This window comes from Lycorma delicatula, chromosome 1, assembly GCF_047948215.1.
Source record: "Lycorma delicatula isolate Av1 chromosome 1, ASM4794821v1, whole genome shotgun sequence".
In the NCBI taxonomy this organism is placed as follows: domain Eukaryota; kingdom Metazoa; phylum Arthropoda; class Insecta; order Hemiptera; family Fulgoridae; genus Lycorma; species Lycorma delicatula.
Window position 1 is genome coordinate 318209950 of NC_134455.1, and position 27006 is coordinate 318236955.

At 27.7% G+C, this 27006-nt stretch overlaps 1 protein-coding gene across 1 annotated transcript in view; it reads right to left on the reverse strand.

Moving 5' to 3' along the window:
- Positions 1 to 27006, reverse strand: part of LOC142334180 (dipeptidyl peptidase 4-like) — a 399200-nt gene that overhangs the window by 371137 nt on the left and 1057 nt on the right. The window lies entirely within an intron of this gene.

Below are 27006 nucleotides of genomic sequence, written 5' to 3' on the forward strand. Positions count from 1 at the left end.
ATTATGAATGACAACGAGCATTCTTAGAGACTCAGAATAAACGTATTGATAAGGAATTCTAAAATATTTACAATTTTGGTTCTGGAATTGATTTTTATTTGTGGTTCTCAAACAGCTATTGGAGAAAATATTACATCAAGAATTTTGCTACAAAACCATGTCTGCACATTTGTCTTTGTCCCGTGTGGAAGAAAAAATTACAAACATAAATGCAATTGGAGTATATGTTGAATTTTTTTTACGAATTATAGAAAAGAAGAGATGTGTTAATTAATTGATTGGTTTTTGACAATGAGATAACTTTTTTGAATAGCTATCAAGAGAGAGTATTATTTAATGAATAATACCATCCTCAAATACTGAAAAATCCACGAAAGTTCAAAGAAAATGCCTTTGCGCATATGTTTATCACTACGACCTTCAGGAATAGGTTTGATGTCCTTTTAACCGACTTTATGCATCAAGGATAAACGATTATATCTTACATTGCTGTAACACGCTCCCAGAGTGTGATATATAATTTACAAGAGGTAAATATTACAAATTAAAAAACACGACTACCGAAAAAAACATTGCTGACAAATATTACTCTTTTGTTCCGCTTTGGTTCCATCGTGATTTTGTATTAACTAGCAAATACCCCGTTGGAATTTTGGAAATCGGACGATTGTTTACAGAGATATTATAAGAGCATCCCACTGCACCTCCCAAAACAGCGCTCCAAGAGTACCCTGTTTGTTACCAGTTAATGGTGATGATTGGTCTAGTCTCGCATGAGTTACACTCGCATCACCTCACCACTCTACCCTACACGCAGTCCCCACGGAAAGCCCATTATTATTAAAATGAATTTAAAAAAAAATATTTAATAATGTTTTACTCGTATTTTTATTTAAGGTAAATTTAATTCTATTATTTGTGTAATTATATTCATTCGACTGATTTGAATCATTCAATTCAAACCCAGCTAATACAGTGACAGAGGCTCACAGTTCACAATTCATTAGTTCAATTCATTAAATTTTATGCTTCAACCGGCAAATCTCCAATACTACATATATTTTTATAAATATGCATACGCATATATTATATATATATATATTTATATAGCTATGACACTCCAGGAAACGTACGAATTCCAACACGGGTCATTCATCTAAGTCGGTTTGTCCTTTGCGATGCTACGGTGGAAGGAACACACATACATACCTAAAATCATTACACTCCTTTCTAGGCAATCCTATTATTATTCAATAATACATTAGTATTATTAGTCTAGGTAGTGTATTATTGGTTAATATTTTGCAATAAAATTTTGGCGCAGGCGGACCAATGAAGGTGTGTCAGGCGGCTGCAAACGGCTCCCTCCTCGACTCTCCCATGCTAGAAGCACTCCGTTGTCAATTAATTTACAGATTCTTTTATTTAATTTCTAAGCGTAGATTATTTTTAATTATATCCCAAATTTCTATTTTTATTTACTTATTATTATTAATCAATTTCATTTATTTAATTTGATTAATACAAGAAGGGCATTATTAGTTAATATTTATCAGTATAAAACATGCTTACATGATCGAATATACTACCCGTCAAAAAATTATAAAATTTTTTATTAAATCATTGTAAACAATAAATAACAACAGTAATAATTACTATAAAATAAATTAATAAATTTCACTACCGTAATTCATTCAATCAGTATCATAGCAGATCTTAAACACAACTATTTTTAACACAAATAAATCGATACTGAAAATCGATTATAATCGTATATATGATTATTTGTGGCCTTTTTAAAATTCCATGCCTGACCGGGATTCGAACATGGGACCTCCGGATGAAAGGCCGAGACGCTACATTGTGGCCTTTTAGTTACAATTAAATATACATATATACATATTTATATAACCCATGGCAATCCCCGTTACGTAAGGATTCCAACGCGGAATCATACATCTAAATCGGTTCGACCGTTGTATTGCTAAGGTGGAACAAACATACATACATGAATACATACGCCCTAAAAATATTACACTCCTTTTTGGGCAGTCGAGTAAAAATCAGCGATGAGAGAGGCTGATAAAGGTCGTTGTGTTGCATGAAGACGTACACACATAATGTTTTTCAAAAAACGGGTGAGACTTTTGCAGTCGTACATCAAAAAAAACTAAAAACTCCTTCTGAGCGAGTTCGATCTATCTTTAAAAAAAAACTGAACTACATAAATATTTCAAAAGCAAGCTGTTCTCGAATGTCAGAAACAATTTTATGAAACTATCAAGTATCGGGTAACTAGACAAATATTGGGAAACAAAGTCATATAAAAATAGAAAAACGGTGTTTGATAGTCGTATGGGTAAATGCAAAACTCCTTCACTGTTGGCAGAGACTATGTTTAGAATTAGGCTAAAGAAGATAAGTTAAAAAAATAAGTAGGTAAAATTAAAAAATGATATCCATATTTTATCTTAACAATGAATGTTTAATGTACAGTTTATGATTTTAGGAGATTGTACGTAAATTTCTCCTCAAAAATATATTTTACAGTTAAAATATATTGAAAAATATTACTAAACGTAACTTTCATTGTGATCGTTAAGTTTTATTTAAACTCAGCAGAAATAATGGAACAACAGCGGAATTTATTTGGGTACAGAAAAACTGGTTTAGTTACCAATTCGTGCATGTAATTTTTTTTTATTAATATGTATGTATTTTTCGTACAGTTTTATTGAACTTTTTTTTATAATAGTCAGATTGATGGTTGAATGATTTTATGTTATGGAAATGTCACGATAGAAAAAAAGGACAACCAGTGATAAAATGTTTGGTACTGATGATTATTTGCTTTTAGTCTGTAAATATAGCTGTTAGTTACTTCCCGTACCAATGAAGGAAATGTGCATGTATGTGATATATATCGGTAAAAACGTGAAATAAATTGAAATATATGAATAGAAATCAGTTTTTGTTCACAGAAAATATGATGTTAACAATACGAGTTTGCTTTACCCTTGCAAAAATTTTGCCGACTGAAGTATTTTTCATTTGGTCTGTAAAAGGACAGCATCTCTCTTTTAGTTTTTAAATTATGTTTATCATAATTTCCGTAGAAAAATGTATATATTTGTTTTAAATTTGTATTTATGATTTTTTAATAATCATTCATTAGATTAGTGTTAGAATACAGCTGTTACTTAATAAATATTATGTTTGTCAGTTATATGTTGAGACTATATGTAGTGTAAAGCAATGTAATTATTAAAAGTTAACCATAAAAATAATAATTTAAAAAAAAAATTGTGCATAATAATAAGAGATGCACAACGTATCTAAATCAAATAAAAAAATAATGTGGTTATAGTAATACCAAAATAGTCATGTTACAATTATGAACTAGTTGATTAAAAACATTTCTTTTTAAACAATTTCATAATGATTTCACATTCTTGAAAGTATATTGCAATCTCTCTTTCACAATTCTCTCATGTGAGCACACGTAAGCGGACAAGAACAGGGTATTTATAAGTGATATACTGTTTTGTTAATAAAGAACAAAGACCACGCAGTATTTTTGTATGTAAAGTGTTATACCTCATATGCAAATAATTGTGTACCTGTGGTACCAATGATATGAAGTTGATAATATGGACCGAATCATTAAAACTAAATAAATACAAATGACATATAAGATGGAGATTATAATTCGGTTCGTTTATAAATTCAAACTTGATTATTTTTATAATTAAGTATTTCTGTAATATTTCACTTTAGTTTCATTCATTAAAACATTTTGAATTTTACAAGGAATAAAAATCGGGCTTGAAAAAATTTTCCAAATATTTTTTGTGACGTTTGCGGAGAATTCACCACGAAAAGTCAACGAAACCTAGTATCGAATCTTGTGAAAACATTATTTTGACTGTCGCTTGGGAGACCGAGGTAAATCCTGGGTTCCACATGTAGCATGCATCAAGTATTATGTTAAGCTAACTCAGTGGTGAAAAGAAAAAAAGCATTTGCATTTTGGCGTACCTATAATTTGGCGACAGCCTACTAACCATTATGATGACTGCTATTTTTGCTTAACAAATGTTACTGGTTTCAATTCAAACAATGAAAGCATACACAAGTGTTCATTCAGCAATGAGACCAGTACTTTATGGCGTTGCTTTACCGATTCCAATTCCTCCAGTTTCTTGGAATGAGATCTCCGATTCCCCAGAAGGCTCAACCAATTAAACCTCAAATTCAATACGTTTTACTTACATTCCAGAAGAATCACATACTGAACCTCACCTCATCACACAAGCAGAACTGAGCGACCTAATTCGGGACTTATATTTATCGAAACAACGTGCAGAACTCCTAGGAGCACGTGTTAAAGAATGGAATTTATTAAACAAGGATACTGAAATTTCAGTATACAGAAATCGAAAGAAAAAATTTAAAGTTATTAGAAGATTAGAAGAGATAGTTTAATTTTTTTTAACTCTTAGTGAACAACAAAAATTTAGACTGTGGAATGTCATTTAAAATTCATTTTTTACTTTCTCATTTGGACTTTTTCCTTTTAAACTTGGGTAACATCAGCGACGAAGAAGGAGAAAGGTTTCACCAAGTCATATTGCAGATGGAACAACGTTACCAAGGCAGATGGGATGAATCTATGATGAGTGACTACTGCTTGATGATAGAAAGAGTAGATTTCACTAAAAGGAAAATAAGTAAAAAGAAATTAAGTTAAACGTAAATATCTGCAATATAAAGGTAGGAATTTTAATTGTAATTATTACTCTAATATGATTAACCAATATATCCTACACATAAGCATCAAGTTTCTACTCGTTCACCTCTGTGACTCACTGAATAAGCGCGTATCAAAAGTACACTTTTTAACAATTTTTTTTCGATCTTAAATTTAGAGTAACTTTAGAACGATTTAACCTCTTCATCAAATTTTCATACGCACAACTTCAAATGTGCTAACACAGCATATCTAATTTTCAATGAAATGATCCAATTTTGGAGATTTTCGAGCCACACAATTTTATTCATAGGCATATATGTATATAATAAAATCCCAGTTTAAGTGAATTACATTTTCGACTCTCCGTACTCAAGACGTAAAGAAAATTCATTTTCACCCTCCATTCACACTATCCGACCGAAGGTAATACCGTAGTTTTCTTCGATAAGTTGGAAAATAGATATAAATAAACAACCAAGAATTTGGTTAATTATCCGCGCCGCTCTCCGTCACGGAGTGGTAGCATTTCAGTCTTTCATCCGGAGATCCTGAGTTCGAATTCCGGTCAGGCATGGGATTTTTCATACGCTACAAATTTCCATTCTCATAGGACAAAATGACCAAAGCAGTCGATGCATCTTAAAAAAAATTCCTTTAGTAAATTATACCTACTTCTTCAGATAGTTACTACGTGATTTACTGAATGTCAATGTTTATAAAAAATCAATGCGTATAATTATCGTATTATACGTAAAAACATAGAAGTTTGTTAATAATTTAAGGGAATGACGACAATTTTACAATTTAACAAGTTTTTATTCATCCAAAATAAGAAGTTGTGAATAGCGAAAACTTTGAGAGCAACAGCTACACATAATTACTTAAAAAGTATTTCCATTTTATGGACTTTCATAGGCATATGCGTATAAAGCGCGGGCAAAGCCGCGACGCGGATGCTGTTATTTATACTACGCATAAATTAATTCTTATAAATATTATAAAATAGAACTGCCGGTTTACCTCACGTTTCTTGCAGAATTATCGATTTATTTATATGTCTTTATTCCCGAGAACCTTTCTCAAGTTTTAAAAAATAAGTAATAAAAGAATCAAATAATTCAGATCACACTGGTAGTTGTAAGATCCTATAATAAGAAACATTTGTATACCGATGGACACTCTTTTTTATATGTATGCAACCTAAATTAATTTTTTTAAATACTATCATTAAAAATATAAAGGAATAATTTAATAAAAATTTTGATTTCATGGGTATTCATAAGAAAGACAATCCATTTTCCTAACGATTCACAAAAATATTAGAAGAATAGAATTATACTGATTACAATGGTTTTGGTTATTAATTTATTTATTTTTAAGAATATAACAAATTTTATAAACTATCAGAAATGTGTTGGAATACTGACATAATAAACGTGTTGATATGATTGACATTATCCTCACGATTACAATAATTCACGTAAAACAGAAATGCGTACGAAACATTTATGAAATTTTTCAAATTGCATATTTTGAAGTTATTCATACTCTACCACATTTTATCTCTCAGCTTACTCTTTGGTAAAGATATTATTTAAGAGAAATTAATCAATGAAATTGTTGTAATTGTTTCACATAATCATTATTTAGTTTTTACGGAGAGAAAACTATAAAAAAAATGAAATAGCCCAGTTCTAAAATAAATAGTCATACTAGACATTACAAATTGTATAGGTAACGTACTGAAGAAATCGTAGAATTCAAATGACTACAAAATTGCGAAAATTTTCGTAAAAACATTTATACAGTCTAACTTTCGTCGTAAGTAAATTAAAACACAATATATTACAAAGAGTGGCTTCACTGCTTTTAGCTTTGTTCAGGAACCGTGGTAATAGATTCTCTTTAACGATAACCATGCCTAAAGTTGCTTCATCAAAGCGAAATAAGTTATGCTCAACATGTCTGAAAATTTAACATAACCGCCAGCATTATTCTCTATAACAAGGATCGCGCTTTATATTTGTATTATTATACTATGCTGAATTATCAAATTAAGCAAGAAAATTGTTTATTAAATCAGCGAACAATTTTTTTTAATTCCCTTTTACAAATATTTAGTGATTATTTATTTATTATACAATAAAATTTCATCAGAAAGTCAAATTTTATTAAAAAAGTGCATCAACTTTCATATAATTCAATTTTTTTTTAAAACTGAAAGAATTAAATGAATTTTTAGAACACTGCAATCTAGATAATAAAATAGGAGTTGGAAGGAAAATATTTTCAATTCTATCAAATATGGTTATTTATTTTAAATTTAAATATAAGTAAAAAATTAGCTAGAAGATAGTGAAATAAAAAAAAAAAAATTAAATCGGTTAACAAAAAATTTGCAATAACAACTACTTACTAACTTTCAGTTTGACGTGGAACTTTCATTTTAACTAAAAGTTAGTAAGCTGTTTTTTGCGCCAATTTTTTTTTCATCGGTATAATTTTTTTATTTTACTGTATTCTAGTTTTCATTTTTTACTTATTTTTAAAATAAATAACCATATTTGCTAGAAATGAGAATATTTTCCTTTCAATGTCTATTTCAATATTTTGATTACAGTGTTCTAAAAATTCATTTAATTCTTTCAATATTAAAAAAATTTAATTACTTTGGATGTTGACTTCAAAAAAGAAAAAAAAACAATTTTTTTAAAACTTTTTAATTAAATTTTATTTAAATATTGTAAAAAATATTGGTGGATCTACAAAAACAAAAATCTTTCATATTAAAAAGGCTGTTTGAAGGAAAGCTAAGACGAAAACATTTATTTTGATAAGAAGTAAGAAAATAATGCGAGAGAGATGTAAAAATACTATTTCCGAAGGAATAGCTAATATTCTTTGGAATATAAAAATATTGATATTTTTTAACCTAGTACATCTAATTTTTCTGAATTTCTGAAATTAAAATAGTTGAAATACCAAAATACCACAAAGCACGACTATTTGCTAACCAACAATGAATACAAAAGAATTAAAATATTCTTACATACAGATAAACAATTTTTTTAAAGAAGATTCTCTGTTATTTAATTAGTATTTAAAAGACTTTTCCAGTTCAGTTAAAAATAACAAAAAACATAGTGGCCCCATCAGATAAACGTCTTTAAAAATAAAAACAAAAATTATCGAAATCGCTCCATTGTTTTAACAGAAGCATTAAAAAATAGATAAATGAACGAGTAGAACTGAGAAAATTTTCATTTTCTGAAGTCAGTTAAACAGTATCATCATCAAACTTAGTTAAAAATTTGAAAACGTAGAAAAGCACATGAAGTTTTTAAAATACTGTAATAAAGAAAAGGAAAGAGATTTTGTAAGAAGCATATTTTTAATTTAAATCAAATAATTTTATTAATTGTTACACAATGAATTAAGAAAAACTAAAAATTACGGTCATCGTTTTTTAAGGACGGTTTTTTTAATATTAAAAAAGTAAAACTAACAGAAAAACATTCCCGCACTATCTGCAATAAGATTAAACATTCTGTTCTGATAAAATGGTATCTGATATTGATAATTACCACTTCTTTTATGAATAGCGATAACTGTCTTATAACGAGCACTCTGTTACAAGTGCGTGTACATAGATTTAAGGTATTACTGTTCTTATAAAAGTAAATTTACTTTGACAGATAAAAATAAACTTTCTTCTTAATTTTTTAGGTTGATATATTTCACATAAATTTTTTTTTAAATTTAATCATGCAATTACAATTATGACATATTTTGATTCTAAATTTCAATATTTTAATAACTAGGGTTTGGAATACTTCCAATAAATTTTAGCTATTTATTGATGATATTCCACGATCTTTGCGTACAAAAATAAAGATTTTACAAATATAGTATCATATTTTAAACAAATATGTGTAAAGTTTATACAGTTGATCTTTGCTAAATTACATTTATATGTATACCGAAAGTGTGATTGAACTATATTTGCCATTAAACAGTAAAAAAAACCTATGCTCTCTAATTTTGGTGTTCTCTATCATGGGAATGACTGCAAGGGTTTCAATACACTAATCTATAATTTGATGAAAGAAAGATTCTTTTGATGATCTCTGCAAGGATGGAGGATAAAATCAATAATTAAAAGATCAATGAACCAAGAGGAGTGTAGATGTTGGGACAGACAGCCAGCATAAAGGACTTAGGGAATAAGAAACATCATTCGATACTCTATACTTCATGATTCAAACAATTTTGGTTTTGGAATTTATTGAAGAATACATATTTTTTACTGCCCTTAAATTTTTAATCTGCTTGGGTAAAAGAATGAAGTTTTCAATTTGATCCGAATGTATTTATTTTTTTCTTTCATGAATTCTTAACCCTTCATCTTCAAAATGGACGGATTTGATGAATACTTTTTATGTTGCACATGCAACTTCCCCTGCTAGTGTCTTGCCTTTTTCCCAATCAGTGTAAGTAATCAATTTTTTTATAAACGAAAAATAAAAGGATTTTTTTGTGTGTAAAAATTATCACATAATATTAAAAAAAAAAAAAAAATAATAATCTAAATCTAATAAACAAATAACCACAAATAGTTTAATTTTAATTGGTTCTTGTTGTGTACGTAAATATTTAAAATATTACAAATGTTTAATATCGTTTAAAATCTATATTGTCTACGAAAAAATAATAGATATAAAATTTTATTTTCGTATATTTCAAAATGGTGGTAATATTATTATTATAGAAATTTCTATATAGAAAATTGAAGATATTTTTCATTTGTATTAATTCCTTCTTCAATGATTAATATTACATTACTGTATAGAATCAATTATTGTAAAATACACATATCTTTAAATTCTACAAAGCCGCAGTTTTCACTCTAATCCAATCTATTTGAATTGTTTCTCTTTCGAATTTTTATCAAAATCCAGGTTTCATGCTTTTAAGTTATTTGCAGTAGCTATTTTAATTTTAACAGCATGTTTAAACCTTTCATATTTTAAACAAAAATTAAAATAGAATAAACTTTTCACAAAAGTAAAATTAAACTAAAATTACTTTTTTTTAACCCTGACTTTTTGAAATTTGTACCAAATTATAAATTAGCAAGTAAGTTTATAATATTACTCAGATTTTGAAAAGTAGAAAACAGAGAATGTAGTTTTTTGTTTTAGGTAGGGTTACATTCTTTTAAATTTTAATTTATTAATTCCTAATTTATCCAATATACTAAAAGTTATTGAGGCAAATCGTTATATAAGTATCATGAGCATAAATAAAGAAATACACTACCCAAACACATTGCCCTTATAACACAGTTGATTAAAAAGATTAACTGTCTCCAAAAATTAAAAAAAAATAAATAAAAAAATGTTTGTTGCAAAGAATCTGAATAAAGGCCTACTTTACAATTTTAGTAGCGAGATGAATATGCAACCAAAATAACAAAGTCGTTAATTTTAGAATACAACACAAAGAAATACCAATTAAGAGACCAATGTCTTGCTACATAGGGTAAACGTAAACGAAGGCATGTACTTCCCTCATAGCTCACACAGTTGTTTGCCACCCGGTATATGCAAAACCACATTGGTCACACACGTCAGAAAACGAATTAAATCATTTTAAATAGAGAAATATATTTAAATTTAACCTTCTCTTTCCTACACATTCGTCTTTGTTATTAAATGATACGCAGCTTCGTCTGCCTCATACATTTGAATTTTACTGAAAATTAAAATTTTTTTTAGTCGGATAACTTTTTCTTAATATTTGTATAAAGTACGGGATAATCCTTTCATGTATTATTTAATACAAATTTAAAACAAAATTGTACAAGGTGATATTAAAGTATGGGAGCTGCTTCATATTTCAGAACTGGGGGAGACTATGAAGTAGAAACTTCTACACTTCTAAGTATACTTCTAAGTAGTAGAAAATTATTATTTCATGCTGTATTTAAAATATTTGTTCATCATTTTTGATCCAACATTCTTTTTTAAATAGGAAGGTTCCTACCATATTTAAACCTACACATTTCACCTTCATACCACATTTCTACCACCATCCGCCATACTGAATCTAACTTGTTTTTAAATATTAAGGTGGATGTGTGATAGACGATTGATTTTTAATGATAGAAAAAGATTAAAAGTGCTTATTAAAATACGCTATCATTTGTCTTTTTGTAACTGATACATGTGAAGTATTATATTTCGACTTAATTCGATTTAAAAATTAAACACACCACGAAAAACACACTAAACCACACTATTAAAAACACTACGAAAAAAACTATTTTTTCAATAAAAACTAACTGTTTTTCAATAAATTCCTTCGTTATCGAGTTATAAGTAATCAAAGTTTCAATAAACGGAAAACTCGTAATAGTAACAAAACGAGGTAAAACGTCTCGTAGTGACTTTTTTATTTTGTATTCCCTTAAGAGTTACACCCAATAACAAACTATAATCTTAGAATTAATGGCCCAAATACTAATAACAAAAGCCTTCACAATACTAACATGAGTTTGATTTAATATGGCCGATCCAAGATTGTGAATAAAAATTTCAAACACACCATCAAGTAGTAATTTTGTAATTATGTAAATCCGCATTTGTTTTTATTTCCTAGTATCCCTACATAGTTCATAGTACATAGTACATAGTTCTTTAAATTTCTTGAATAAATTACGTGTAAAATACTTGGATATCTACAATTCTATCCATCAATTTTTATTATTTTTTTCCAATATATTATTCATACGATTAACGACGTAAAAAATAAAATAAAATAACATTTTCGAATAATTTTTATTTACATTTCAACGTTTTTAAATTGGATTTAAATTACAAATAATACCACTATTTTACTGATACTTAAATCTGGCCGAAAAATTTACAAATTTAAAAAAATTGCAATTTTTTTTGTAACATTTATTTTTTTGTTTATTTTTAAAAATAGATTTTATTTTTATTAATGTTTATTTTATTATTTTTTTAATTTTGTTTGAAATATGAATAGGAATACATATACATACTTTACTATGTTACGAGAGATTCATATAAACGTATTAACGATACGACCTTTATTTAACTTTTGATAGCTATTACAAAATTAAACAATATTTTAAATCGAATTAATTTGAAATATAATACTTCATATGTATCAATTACAAAACGACAAATGATAGCGTATTTTAATAAGCACTTTTAATCTTCTTTCTATCATTAAAATATAGAAACAGTGTTTAGGGAAAGAAATAAAAAAATGCTAATCATATAGTAAAGATTTATTGCCATCAATTTTAAAGATTTCGACCTATGATCATTCGAGTATTAACGATTAAATTTTCCACTCGTATACTTTACAATATAGTCACCGGAGAGGAACCAAATATAAATAATAAAATCCGTTCGTCTTTTTAAATAGACTGTGGCCACAGAAGGTCGTACTGTAAATTATCAACCCGGCTAGGTAAATTTTGATTAAATCAGATTGAAAATTATTTTTTTTAAAAATTGAAAATATCAGTCAACATAAATGCACAATCTGCAAGGAAAATCACCCTACTGACTATTGTGCTTGCCCTTTTCATAAAAATACCACAAAATCTTCGAGGGCATATATCCATTTATTATAAAAGCATCTTATCTTCTACTGTACACCAGAATTGATCCTGAAACTCTTTATGACTGGCGACATTTAAAAAAAAAATTTAACATCAATAACAAAATAAATTAATATAAAAATATTCCCAATTAACTAATAAAACTCTCTACTTACAATTATTTTATTCATAATTATTCCAGAAATAGAGCCAACAAACAGACCGTCCCGGCTAATAAATAACCTAGTTAATTAAAAATTCTCTCCAGTTCCTTTTCACTCTATATTCTACAGTTCACATTCAGAACTCAAGAATAACTCAAAATAATATTCAATTTTGACGGAAAATTAATTAATACGCTGACTAACCTAGTTTTTCGTGACACTAAATCAAATCTTTATGCTCTTACACTTTTTATTTTCAGATCATTTAACTTTGTGTTAGTGTAAATAGAAATAATAAATATATATATAGTTTGATGAAAAACAAAAAAATGCTGCCGGTAAAAATAAAGTTGTTGAAATGAAACCCAAACATAGAAATTTTGCTTTTGGATAAAAATAAGAGAAGAAATATAGAGCAATTATATAAAGATACTGCTACGTAACTAAAGCACAGTGGAATGCAGTAATATTCAAAACTGTTTACTATAAAAAATTATGATAATATTCAAGTACTTAGGATATCGTTGGTGTCAGGAAAATACTAGATCTCCGTAGTGGAGTAATTGCGACTCTGAATTTCATTCAAAAGATTCTGGGTTCGAGTCAAGGTCAGGCTTGGCATTTTTCGTACATTCGTACAAAAAAATTACTACTACAAATTTTGAGTTATCATTTAGTTACTAATAAAATAAAAAAATCACATACATATCAGATTACATGCCATTACCACTGATGCCAAGCAATGATTTCAACAAAAATAAAATGTAACATGGTACTTTGATCTTCTATGTAAGAAATTTAGTTTTTCGTTTTAAAAAAAATTCAACTTAGTTATTTCGGAAAAGGATATAACACCATAACCAAAAGAACATTATAAAAAATACTGATAGTCATCGAAATTTGTAAATGATTAGTGAAGGAGAATGTCCTGAGCATATATTAAATTTCTTTTTAACGTAAAAAAAAAAAACTGTTTGAATTGAGAATTCCTCTTGTTATGAAGACGGTTAAAGTTCTAATGGTACTGTTTGTTAGTAAAATAACAAGAATGAGTTTGATGCAGAGTACGAATTTGGAATAATATAATTTTTAAAAGCGTGTTTAGTAGGAGGCAATTTTCAATTTATTAAAAAACACAGCGCTATATTGTAAATTGATCAGTTACGCTAAATATACGATTTTTCATAAGCTAAATAATTTAAATATTTTTGTTCGGAATAAATTGAATGAATTTTCTTGTTTATTAAGAAAGACAACGTAAAAAGTAAACAGTACTTTACAAATCCGCCAAAATAACCCAAATTGCAGTTTAACTATAATAAATTATGTCAATAAATCTATTAAATTAATAAGTTAAAAGAAGATTTAAAGCAGCTAAATCGTATGATTGTTGATAGCGGGTTCTCATACCGGAAATGTTTATGAATGCTTACGAATACTATTTTTAAACTGGCAACTGCCCAGTGTCATTTAGAAAAGCTAGATTAAGAGTTTTAAAAAGGAAATATATTTTTTAACATAACATCATATTATTTTTGTACAGAATTTCCAGAGATTAAATTTTAAATGATTGATCAGTTATTAATTTATTAATTACAATAATTCAAATCTGGACGGCAAAATTGCTTTTATTAGTGCTATAAGACGCTAATAAAAGTCAAAATGCTCCTATTGACATGAATTTAAAAACGCTTTCTTTTCAAAGGACCAACGAAATATTTCTCCCTGATGTTAAATACATCAGACTATAAATCAATACGCTATGACAATCCATCGTCAAGCAATGATTCCGACAAAAATATAAAAACCCTTTTAATCGTCTATGTAAAGATTTTAATTTTTACATTTAAAAGTACAAATTATGTTTTCTAGAAAAAAGTACAACAGCGCCACAAGAATAAGATTCTCTAAAAAATTAAAAAAAAACTCTAAAAAGAATTATCAATATTTGTCTATTGTTTGGAAGATTTGAAATAAAGTTATACTAAAATTGTAGAACCCAAATTAAAGGGAAAATATGATAAGTTCATGCTTTTTGACCAAAAAATGTAATATGGCAAGTTGAAGAACTTAATCTCAAATAGTTTCTCGTAAAAGTTGTTGCAAAATCTTGTTGCAACAGTTCAAAAATCTAAATTTTGTGAATTGTTCATACTATTCGATATATACCTGTACGATTTTTATTTTATATATTTAGTTAAAATTTATTTACTGGGTATGTATTTTTTACTGCATTAATCAATTTTAAACTATGAAAAATAACTTAAATAATTACACGAACGTCACATATCATCACAGCATACCTCTCCACTGAAGAGTACATGAACAAGATTCATTATGTCCGTACAAATCAAAACAACACAAAGCTTGTTGACTTTGATAGCCTACTGCTTTTGATAGTATAATCTCTTCAGTTAGTGTGATAACCGTATTGAGTAAATGATCAGTTAAGTCTCAAAATGCCTCGTAAGTGTGTAAATGATTCAGACAGTTCTGGTTACATGTGTGGTGAGTTCAGTATAAAATTCCATAAAGACAAACATTTCACCTTTAATTAAAAAAGACTTATAAATTGTACTTTGACTGTAGAATCGGTGAACAAAATAAAACATGGGCTTCTCATATAATATATATTAATTATATTATCAACTTTAGAGGATGGCTAAAGGTACACTAAAGACTTTGTAATTTGGTTCCCTATGGTTTAGTGTAAACTAGAAATTATTTAATCGACTGTTATTTTTGTTTAACTAGTGTATCTGGAATTCCTAAGAAGTCTAAACATACTGCACTCTATTCTTAATTGCCATCTACACTCAGACCTACGCCTTAGAGTGAATCCATTCCAGTTCCCAAGGTTCCTTAAAATATTTTTTTTGTGAAAGAACCGATGAAGAAACTAACATTACGAAAGAAGAAAATAATTCAGACACTGAATTATAATTCATTGATCTATTTTTATGTCACATATCACAAAGTGAGTTAAATGACTTGGTGAGAGATTTAAACTTATCAAAAAATGAAGTTAAACATTTATTCACAAGGTCCCAAAGTTGGAATTTATTTTTTAAAAAATGTAAAAATCTCGGGCTATCGAAACCGATAGAAAGAATTTTTTCAATAGTTTGCTGAAAAAATTAATTAGTTTGCTGTACAAATATTGCAAATATTTTCGATCCATGTTATAGCCTGAGCAAGTTTATGAACCCGAAAAATGGAGATTTTCTCTTAGATTCCTCTAGGTGTATATTAAAAGCAATTCTGCTTCACAATAGTAATAAATACTCACTCCTTCTGTACCGTTGTGTTATGGAATTAATATGACTAAAAAGACGTATGGTGGTATGAAAAATGTAACAGAAAAAATAAATTATAAAACGTATAGAAGGAATGTATGTGGAGATTTACAGGTAATAGCACTTATGTAGGCCATAAATTTAAAATATGCAACATGCTGTTGTTTTATTTGTAACAACCGAGCTACAGATCAGAATTACATACTAGAACAGAAGAAGAAGAAGACTGAGAACTTAACTCCAAAGGAAAATATACAGTATTCATGAGCTTCTAGTTAAACAAGGAAAAATATTTTTACCGCTCCTTCACATCGAGCCGGGATTAATAAAAAAGATTGTAAAAATTATGAAGAAGGACAGTCAAAGATTCTTGTACATAAGGCAGAAATTTCCAACAGTAAATGAAGCAACATTTAAAGAAAGTATTCTTGTTGCCCAGAAATAATGGAACCGGTCACAGATGAAATGTTTAACTCTGTATTGACCGTTGTAGAATTCATTGCTTGGCCAGCATTTAAAAATCTTCTGCGCGTCTATAAATTACAAAATTAACAGGTGTATTGTAGATAAATTGATAAATTAATACAGATCTATATGATGCAATATGTAACTAAAAGTTCATTTCTGCATTTACATATTTATACCACACCTAGGAGCAGTAACTGATGAACATAGTAAAGATTTCCACCAATATATCTCACTTTTGAAAAACCGTTATAAAGACAAAAGAAGTGTTAATATGTTACCTGATTACTGTTGAAGTATTTACAGATCTGTAAATCTATACAAAAAAAATTAATAAAGCATCTTCGAGAAACGTTAAAAAAATGTATTCTCTACAACAGGGTTTTCAATAAAAACATTAAAATTTATAAAATAAATGTTTGAGATATAATTATTTACAGATACCAGATTAATTAATTTCACTCTATTACCTGATATGATTTATCATTTAGTGAGAGACAAACGAATAATGAATTGTTAATTAGGATAGAATCCCCCAAACAGCCATGTGTTTACAAGAAAGTCGTTTGTTGTCCACATCAGAATTTTTTTTCATCACAATTAAAAATAATGTAGCATTGGCGATTACGAAGTTTTGTCAGCAGATGGAGTGAAAATTATTGACGCTTAAATAAATGTAAAGTACTCAATTTTATTGTAAATTTAAATAAAATTAAAAGTTTTTTTAATAATAAGAAGAAATATATAACAATATAAAAAATGATGAATAGTAATTGTTAAAAACTTCATCTACAAAGATTTAGTAACAATATGAGTTACTAATATAAATTAATTATGTTATACATAAATTAATTAAATTTTTATGTTCCCTTTGCTAACGAACTGAAAGTTCTATCAAAGTTTATCCTTCATCAATCTACCGCGGTTTGCATAGCGTGCGATTGTCTGCATGTAACTAATAAACTAACATACTACATTTGCATGCATGCTATCTAAACTAAAAGAAAAAATTGAATTGTTTCATATTTCAAAATTAAATTACTGGAAATAAAATTTAATCACAAATGACGTGAAACTGAATTGATCCGTTATAAAGTTTTATCGTATCAAAAACCGAGTAAATATTAAAAAATAGTTTTTACGGAATTTTTTTATAATTTTAATGCAAAATAATGAGCTATATATTAAATATTTACCTGAATATAATAACGAAGAAAACGCTTAGAAAATGTTTACGAAAGCAAAATCAAGGACTATTTGTGCACGTCAATGAATAATCAACTATCATTACAATTACAAAGGAATTAGTAAAAATAAATAAATAAAAATTAAAAATAACCTTTTTAAAACAGAAAAAATTGAAAAACTGAATGATAAGCTCAAAAAAGTTAAAATAAATATGACATTAAAAACGCACTAAATGTATATATATAATATAACATATAACATATTACATATATATAAATATATGTTCTATACGTATAATAAAATGATACTAGGATCCTACTTGTGCGCGCATTGTGCAAAAACTACTGAGCAGATTTTAGTAAAAGTTTGTTTATGTCTTGGCTTGGTCATTATTTCCAATTACGATTATCACGATATTTGTAATGGTATTTTAGATAATAAATATTATAAAAATATTCATTAACAGAGAAACAGTCCTTTTAATTCATTGTATGTAGTTACAATGGTAAAAGAAAAAGATTTCAGTTCAGATTTATACCTAATCTGTAGAATATTTAATATTTTAATACTTTATTATTATTATTATTATTATTATTATTGTTATTAGTTTAAATTAGCACATTTAGCGAAGTTTTTTGGGTCTTGATTGTCCATTTTGGCTGTCGGTATTGGATTGTCAAATGTTAAAAAAGTATGCCTTCAAGAAAGAAAAGCAACCTTTCTTATTCAAAGTCTGCTAAAAGAATAAGAACACAGAGGGGTTCCAGAGGTTGGAACCTTCTGGCTAGTTTATTATAATTTTACAGATAATTTTTTAAAAACTTCTACAATTTTAAAATCGGTACCATATTAAAAACAAATAAATTCTTACCTCACTATTTTGATGCAGTATTAAACAACGTCGAAATTTAAGATAAATTTTTATAATAAATACAACAATGAAAAAATTTTAATTTTTTAACAGGTTTTTTAATGTCACTTTAATTACTTCTTGCTATGCTTATTGTTTCAAACTATGTTTATCTAGACTACTATAAAATATTGGTAAATGTACAAAAATGCAGCTGATATTAAAATTTCGTTGACAAGAAATGCAAAAACGTTTTGATAAAAATAACAATCGAATGGGAAAAAAGACCAAAACGAGACTAATTCCTACAATAAGTTAAACATTCTACTATGATGAAGAATATATTATGTTCTTATCTTAAATTTGTATTAGTAAATTAAAAAATAAATAATAAATTACGACTTTTCAAATCTATAAATAATACTATTTTTAACATCAGGCACATTGACACATTAAATATGGAGCTGAAAAGTAAGGGTAGTCAAAACTAATAAATTTGCAAATGAGAGCACTCATTAATTTAACGAGTTATTTTAAGTAATAGGGGAATACGAAAACCGTTTTTATGTTGGTTGTGAAGAGGGGAGTATTTTACGTAACATTCATGAATGTTTTTTTACAATCAATATTCTCCAGATATATATTAGTCTGCTTAGGGTCTCATAGGTTCATCGTCCACTCATTTCCTTCTTTAACGAAAAAGAAAAAGGATTTTAATTTATTTCAAAATACTTATAATTTGTTAATTCTAAACTATGACTAACAAAAAATACTTTTATAAAATAAACTTTTAAATTATTCTGAATTAATCCATTGCTATGAAATTTTGCAGCATTTGACAAGAGTTTTACAAACAAAAAAAAAAAACTGTACGAAAAGTTACAGAAAAATTATGGAAGTTTAGGGAAAACAAGAACTCAACTTTTAAATCCTCTTTACCTTCCAAAATAACAGGTAAAATATGTATCTGAGAAATGTATTTTAGAAATAATTGTATTACAGTCTACTTTCTCTGCAATATTAAAATATTTGAAAATTTATCTCAACACAAAAATATTATTTTTACGTAATTATAAAAAAATACAATTATTAATTATAAAAAAAAAATAATAATCTAAATATAGTAAGTATACTTATAAAATATTTATTTTAAGAAGTAAGAAAGTGCTGCCTTCTTGATCAAATATTCGATTCGGTTTTTAAAACATTAATGGCTTCCTAGTTTTAACTAGTACAGTCTTGTTTATCTTTAGACTATGAATCTTCAATTGAAGATTTTGATTTAAATGAATATACCCCAAACTGAACTGAAGAAAACTATCTGACATAAACGTAGAAAAATATTTAAAATTTAATAGGATTTCATAATGATTGTGATAATAATCATAACCATAATTGTTTAATATGTTTAATCGATGTTTGTTGATTTGTAGCAATACATTTTAGCTCTAATATCGGACATTAAAAAAAAATATTAAAAGTTCTATGAATGTATGATTTTCTGTTTTGAACCTTTTGTTCCAGGTATCGATTGAAAATCCTGTTGACGCCTTTACTAGATCTATTTATTTACTTACTGTCTAGTATCAATAAATTTCAGGTAAATACCGGGTTATGTGCCAAAGGACATATCTATAATTATTTTAGCATTATAAGGAAAAAGAATGACAACTAGTGTTTTCGGTAGGTAAGGAATAATAGTGACGGTTATCTTACGGCAGAAGCAGTCCGTACGTCCTGTCTGATGTGAAAAATCCGTGAGGAACGATATTCCGCGCACTGAAGAGTCGTGGCATCAGTCCATATATGAGGAGGATAATCCAGCGTTACCTCTCTGAAATATTGGTGACAGATAGTTTCGCCAAGGGTGAGGTGCAGAGCAAGATGAGTTGTGATGTTCCACAGGGCTCAGTGTTGGGCCTAACAGAATGAAATATCGGCTACGATGAAATCCTGTTCGTAATGCTTTCCAGTGGGCCAGCCCTGACCGGGTTTGCCGATGATTTGGCACTCATGGAGATAGCCAAGACAGGATAGAAGACAGGTGATGGAAACTGGGAACGAGGCAATAAATATTATTATTACTTCGCGCCTGCAGGAGATTTGGTTTCAGCTTTCTCCGGGAAAAACCAAAGTGGTCGTAGTCTCAGGTAGGCGTAAGCTGATCTCAATTTCGTTTAGGGTCAATATCACAATACTGCACCTTACACTTGCAGTGAAGTACCTTGTGGTATAGATAATAAGAAAGTCACGGCGGATGCGTAGGTGTTTCTTGTTCGTCGGTGGCAGGAGAGATGGATTCTGTCAACGAAGAACAAATGGGTCTACAGGCTAATCACGGACCTCTAGAGATGGCTGTATCTCTAACGTCGGAATTTGACTACGAAGTGACCCAGTTCCTTACCGGTCACGGATGTTACAAAACATACCTGTAAGCCCGAATCTGAGACCCACTGTGGAATGTAAAGATTGTGAAGGAGGACAACACAGAACACACGTTTTTCAAGTGCGATTGATTCTTGCAGCATAGGGAGAGAATCCGAGAGAATTTCATAGGGGAAGAATCTTTCTTCAGATAACAAATGGGGACTGTACAGAACGAACGGATGTTGCACAGTGTCCACGAAGCTTGTCAAAATTATTCGTACGGAAATAGCTATAGAAATGCAGAGGTAAATAATTTTCCCTAAGTCTCCCTTAGAACTGTATCATATTAAAGCAGGTAGTGCTGCCTCAAGCTGGGGCTAAAAAAGTAGAGTTCACAAAAGCAAAGTCAAAAAAGGAGAACATTAATCATAAAATATGTTATGAAATAGAGGTGGGGGATAGGAAAATTATACTTAATCTTATGCGGGTTAAATAATATGAAATTTATTCTAACTTAATTAGTGAATCTGCTTTATATATGTATTTATCTGTGTAAATGTATTTAAATAGGAGTACGTAGGTTTAGTTTTATCCAGTACTACAGACATTAGGCTGACAATGCAGCTACAATAGGAAAACAGAATCCCCAGATTAGTGCACAATTAGCTCCTCTCCCGAACAGATCTCTGCACCCTCATACAATTATCGGGCTGCGATATACAGTTACAGAATTAAAAATGTGGAAGGAAGGATAAAGGATAAGAGTAAGAAATCAATAATATAAAAGAATGATCAGCTAGATACCCGGAAACCATAACGAGAAACAAATAATTCCATGTAAAATATTTCAAGGCTATTCCTCAGGCAAAGATCCCGCTTAGACTTACTTGAGTGATTTATAATTTTTCATCCGGAATGTGAAAACTAATTACTGATTAACGATTTGTCTTTACTAACTTAACTGTAAGGTGGACATAAACTAACTTTCCTTTAAAAATTAAAGAGAAATTGTAGAACTGGAGCAGATACTTAAGTTATTTTGTCTGCCCCTGAAATTGTAATGCGAAATAAATTATAAATAATTCATCCAAGCCCTCAGTGAAGAGTTTGTTTATATGCAGATGATATATTTATATAAAGTTGAACACTCTCATTGACTTTTTGTTATTTCTTAATGATAAATATCATTTTGTAATTGTAACAGCCATTGAATGGAAAACATTTTATAATAATAATTTTTTATATTAATGTCCACGGATTTTCATTGATTTTATGAATTAATATCAATGAAAAACTAAATAAGCTAAAGTTAAAGTTATTAAAATGAAAAAGGAATTGTAGAAAAATTGTAAGTGTAATCATTGTTTGGAAGGGGGTAAACGGTCTAAACTTAGTACCTATTTTCATTTAACCTAAATCTTCTTCAAGTGTTGCATTACATTTTTTTTTTAAATTTCTTCCTTTAAGAATGTAATTAAATTCGTTATAATTTAAAAAAAATAAATAGAATTACGTAATTATCTCAAATCTTATAATAATGGTTTATTTATTGTAAGAGGTGGAATAATAATGGATGATTAAATCCTAATCGAATTATGTTTTACAGGGTTAAGTTATTTTATTAATAAATTATTAATTATGAAACAGAAAACATATATTTTTTATTATCGAAAATTTAATTAACCAAGGATATTATTGTAAACTTCACTGATACCTTATACGGGATATTAACTATTTTTCAATTACTGGTTTGCTGTATCATATCAAGTTAGAAAGGATTATGATTTTTATTACTTATATATTAAAAAGTTTTACATTTATTAACAAGGGATTATGCAATTTATACGGTACGATGCAGCATTTAATGCAACTGTTTCGTATTAATTATAAAACACAAACAATAATTCACATAAATGTAAGACATCAGACTTAGTTGTTTTTAGTAGTTAGAAACACCATTGAGTCTATTTGTTGTGCAAGTTTTTAGGAATATTAGAATTATAAATTTAAATGTTCGTCAAGACGAGAGAGCAGCACAAGTTTTCATGGAGAGAAATCTTTGCCATTATTATAGAGAAATGTAGTTATAAAGATCTGTCTAGCCGCTTTTGTTGCGCGCGCGCGCACACACACCCACACAATTAAGTATGTCTGGATCATTATTACACAACAAAGACCATAAAAAATATTTTATTATTAAAATGTTTAATTATCGTATAAAATACAATTGTTTGCCATGATGAAGCGTTATTTTTATTCTGTTGAATTGGTAAGAAATCACTTATTCAGCGTCATTAAACTTGGAATATATTCATTAGAAAAAATGGCATTAGTTGTATACAATAGAATGATTTTAAAGAAATAAAATAACGAAGTTGTACTCAAAAGACTGTACTCAAAATAAATCACATTAAATATAGTTAGTGTGCAATATATTTGAAAAGAATAATAATCAATATTGCGAAATAAATAATTAAATTCTAAATGAGCGAATAGTATTGAAAAATATGTATTGTTGTACTTTCCCGAGAAGATGTTTTATTAATGAGATAAAATTGACGTAAACATGTTCACTTTTTTTTATGCATGTTTGCAGTGTTATCAGTTTGTAAAAAATGACTCAAAGTGTTATAATTTCTTTCACTCGCTGTCACTAACAAATTATTTACTCCAACAAAATATACAATTACAGATTATATTAATTTATTTTTTGTATAACAATACCAGATAACGCAAAAAATTTTAACTTTTATTTTTCGGCGGAATAATTGTTATGTTAAACGGAGTATAACAGATAAATTTGCATAAAAAATTAGTAAATAACCAAAGTCCCAAAAATCTGACGATGATTAATTGAAAATTACCTATTAAAGAGGAATATAACCTTTTGAACAGAAAAAAATCCTTTGCAAAAAAAAATTAATTAGTTATTTTTTCTTAATTTTTTATTTAATTAATTGGCACATACTGCGAAGATCTGTGAATAAGAAAGTTCAAAATTTAATTTAAAGTTTTTGTTTAAATGGTAGTTTGAAAGCTTGATAAGTCATTTTAAGTTGAAATACTTTATTTTGTCATGTTGGTCACAAGTTTTCGGTAAAACATGGTTACCGCTAGTATGATGAGTGTATATATATATATATATATATGGATCTTCTATAAGTGATTCCTGTCTCATACAAATATTTGTCATTATTTTAAGCTATTCATTATGAAGCAAAAAAACCACTGGCACTAGTCTTCATTTCCTTCTTTATTCACACAATTTTCTTTCCGCATCCAGTCCTGCTTGACGGGTCAGCAGAATTTGATTTTACTGACACTTCCCCAACAAAATTAATCCGTAAAAGTAATATCAGATGTATTTTTCAAAACTAATCGCTAGAGAATCCTCACCTAAAACGTAGGTGGCATATATATATATATATATTTACTTTTTACTTTTATATATTTACTTTTCTCTATCATATAATGAGAAAAAATGTGGATTTTAAATATACTGATATATCTTAATAGTTAAAGATTGTACAAGTGTGACATTTTGTTGATAATATGCCCGGTTACGTGGTAATGGAAGGTAGTCATTATAATTCAGTCAATGTCTGAGAAAGCTAGGTTCACTCCCAGTAAAATATTTTGTTGAATGCAAAAGGAGATTGAAATCACCCTACAGTTTCTCTTCTTTCACTAGGGCCAACTGAGTCGAACAAATAGTAGAAGCTGGGCTTTGTCTGTTTAATTACGTCCCAGATTCTTCAAATTTAGTATTCTTATATCTTAGATGTTAAAACCATGGCCACGTGAATGACTTGAAATGAGTGTCCTTACACCTGAAAAAAAGGATAGCAATTTCCAATAAGAAGCATTTCATGGTCGACTTACAACCGAACGTGGTCGCGCACTGTTTTCCTTCCTGAGCTAAATATACATATACGTATCTCTCACATCAAGGATACCGAAATACAGATGATATTTAGCCCTATAAGTGATAATTTAATTTTTTTTTACCACAGGGTCTGGATGTGTAATATCTTTTAAGAAAAATTGCCTCAAAGCTGTCAACATTAATTCTGTTGAGATAAACTGAAATAGTTACCGTAAAACAACAAATTAATAAAGCCCTTTTTTTCGAGAAATACTAAGTTTATACAAACTGATATTTCTCAGTAGATCATGATGTGACTTTGTCAAAAATATTAAAAAACAAAAAGTTCTTCTTGATACCTAGTGATGTCAAAATGATCTTATCATTGTGTTTTAATAGAATTCAAACCGTATTTTTTATTCATAACTCGTCACAATAACATTTTCTTAAACCAAATTATTAAACTGATTAAGAATTAAATTAAATTTTAAAATAAATTTATTACAGAACGGAAAATTATTTTTGTAAAAACTAATAAAAAAATTATTTCTGAAACATCTAGCATATAAATGAACATTACTGTGGAATTAAACAAATATTACTATTAATATTGAAATTAAATTAAATATACATGAAAAGTATCATAACGTATTTTATTACACAATAAAAAGGATTGTACACGCTTAATAGCATGCAGTTTGATGATAAATATGTTTTATTATGAAAATTATATGTAAAAAGGTTCATTTTTAATGTGAAAATGGTAGTTTTTAGTCCACTGAACTCTCATTGATATTAATTATTAGAACATTACAGCGTTTTATTACATGGAAAAATATAAACAGTTAATTTAAATTTACCTGAAATTAATAAATAAAAAAATTTCCGATCTGTTATAATATTTGTAGGTCATTGACTAAAAAATAATTTAATCAGTATCTGTATAATAGATCCAAGACAGGAAACCTGAAACGGATTTCAGTATTAGTTAAAGACCTTTTTCTAAGCAATAACTACTGAAATTAGAAGTAAATCATTTTAATTTCATTGTAAACTCTTTAAATATTCAATGATTAATTACTATTTTTTTATAATTTTATGGTGTCACCATTTCATTAGAAGCAGTAACTATTATTACTATAATAATATAGTATTATTTCTCCATTAATAGCGCCATAAAAGATAGAAAAATTTAATTTTTTTATGTTTAAGTTGGGGAAAGATATGTAGAAGAAAATCGATTTATTATTTATATATGGATTTATACATGCAGACATTAAAAACGCAATTAAAAGAAAAAAAAAATTACATTCAAATTATTTTAAATATTTTATTTATTTCGGTATGTAATAATTAATTGCAGTTGCAAAAAATAATATTTCATAATAGACAAATTTCTTATTTAAAAGTCACAATTTAGTTACGAAAACATATAAATAATTAATTACCTGTAATATTTTTTTGTTTTTTTCAATACAAATTCCATTTTTGTACTTTTATAATCCCTTATTCAATATTTTTTTAAAGTAGATTTCAAAAATTCACTGAATTATTCAGCAATTAAAGTGAGGTATCATTTTTTTGTGGCATGAAAATATTTTTGTGAAATTATTATAAGAACTATTTATAAAAAGTAAGACTCTATGAGACTAAAAGGGTCGATGTAATTCATTAGGGAAATAATATTTAAAGATAATAAAAAAACTATTCTAATTGTCATAATTTCATATATATAATCAGTATTTTCCTTATTATTCGATTTAATGAGAAAACGACTTTTGCCTATGTACAAACCTCATTTAATAATAATTTATCAACAAAACCTTTACCAAGAAATTTTGATTGCATTAAATATAGAAAATATACAGACAAATTTAATTATGTTTTAAAATAAAAGGAATAATCATCAGTAAATGAATCTATTTCTGTTAGAACTATCCCAATTAAAACCTACGAGGCTCATTTAACCGCAAAATTAAGTGTTCAAATTGAAAGTAATCTAAATTATATAACATCTGACAACTAATGCTCTAATTAAATTTTTTTAAAAACTACGAAAATATATTGAGCAAAATACTAAAAATTATATTTAAGGGTATTAGAACTTTCGTGATAGCTGGATGTAATTATGTATGGCATATTACGATTTAGTTTTCATTTAATCATAAGAAAAGTTATATCGTTCTTTTTTTAATTAGCACTGAGTTATAATGACTGTTAATTCATAAACTAATATTTCTTTTTTAAACATTCTTGAAAATACAAAAAACAAAACAATCTGGCGCCTTCATATTAACAATATATGTGGTTTATATATTATATAAAATCTAATTTAGGTCAGCAATGTAAAAAAGCATGAAAAAATATTTGCGTATAATTGTATATTTGGTCAACTATTTCTAATTTTTATCTATAAAAAATG